Here is a 974-nt window from a genome sequence, read left to right as displayed (position 1 = left end):
AGACAACAGAGAGTAGAATGGAGTTATTAGAGATTAAGGATGTCTATGAAGTAAATGTATGTAATTAGTATAATGTTAAACATTCAATATTCACGCCTGTATAGCTGATGTGTGTGAGCTGATAAGCAAAGCACGCTGAGTCGATTGAGCACGAGGCGGCACAGATGAGCGAGCTTGTTGAACGAATATCCCTTTCTCACAGACGTCACTGGAAAGTTTGTAGTTCGGTCAGATATGTCAAAAGCAAGTAAGTAAAACAATGCATAAGTTACTTGATGGTAAGGAGAGAAAGAGAGCGCACACGCACTTCTGTTGCACGATCTTAATTGCTGTTCACTCCTTTAGCACACGCATCATTTAAATTAAAAACTAAATCGTAAACATAAAACAAAACAAAAAATTACAATGGCATTCACAATAAACAACATTTATTTTAAACGTCAAGCATACACTTTATTTAAAGCGAAAGTAGCAGCCTGTGTGAAATGCACTAGGCCAGTGGTTCCCAACCACGGTCCTGGAGGCCCCCCAACACTGCACATTTTGCATGTCTCCTTTGTCTGACACACCCATTTCAGGTCTTGGAGTTTCTACTAATAAGCTGATGACTTGAATCAGGTGTGTTTGATTAGGGAGACATGCAAAATGTGCAGTGTTGGGGGGCCTCCAGGAATGTGGTTGGGAACCACTGCACTAGGCTATACGGGTCTCCAGAGTTGGGTGTAACGCGTTACACAGTAACTTTTCTGGTAACGCAGTAATGTAACGCATTACATTTTAAATTTGTGTAATTTGATTATAGTTACTAAAGTCAATATAATTACGTTACTTACGTTACAAATGTAGTGTTAAGAAAAAATATATATTTATATGCCTTTTAAAATCACGCATCAATAAAATGAACCAAAACTCAGCGAATACTTCACACACAGACATGAGAAACATATCTATGGAAAGCTTGAAGTGTCTACTTT

At 38.3% G+C, this 974-nt stretch overlaps 1 protein-coding gene across 2 annotated transcripts in view; it reads right to left on the bottom strand.

Annotated features, from left to right (window-relative positions):
• LOC107723856 (small glutamine-rich tetratricopeptide repeat-containing protein alpha-like) overlaps positions 1-974 on the bottom strand; it is an 18,927-nt gene that overhangs the window by 3,081 nt on the left and 14,872 nt on the right. The gene's annotated exons all lie outside the window — the stretch shown is intronic.

The sequence above is a fragment of the Sinocyclocheilus rhinocerous genome, unplaced genomic scaffold (genome assembly GCF_001515625.1).
Source record: "Sinocyclocheilus rhinocerous isolate Xijiao unplaced genomic scaffold, SAMN03320098_v1.1 scaffold1296, whole genome shotgun sequence".
NCBI lineage: Eukaryota > Metazoa > Chordata > Actinopteri > Cypriniformes > Cyprinidae > Sinocyclocheilus > Sinocyclocheilus rhinocerous.
This window is presented reverse-complemented; position numbering and strand designations above follow the sequence as displayed.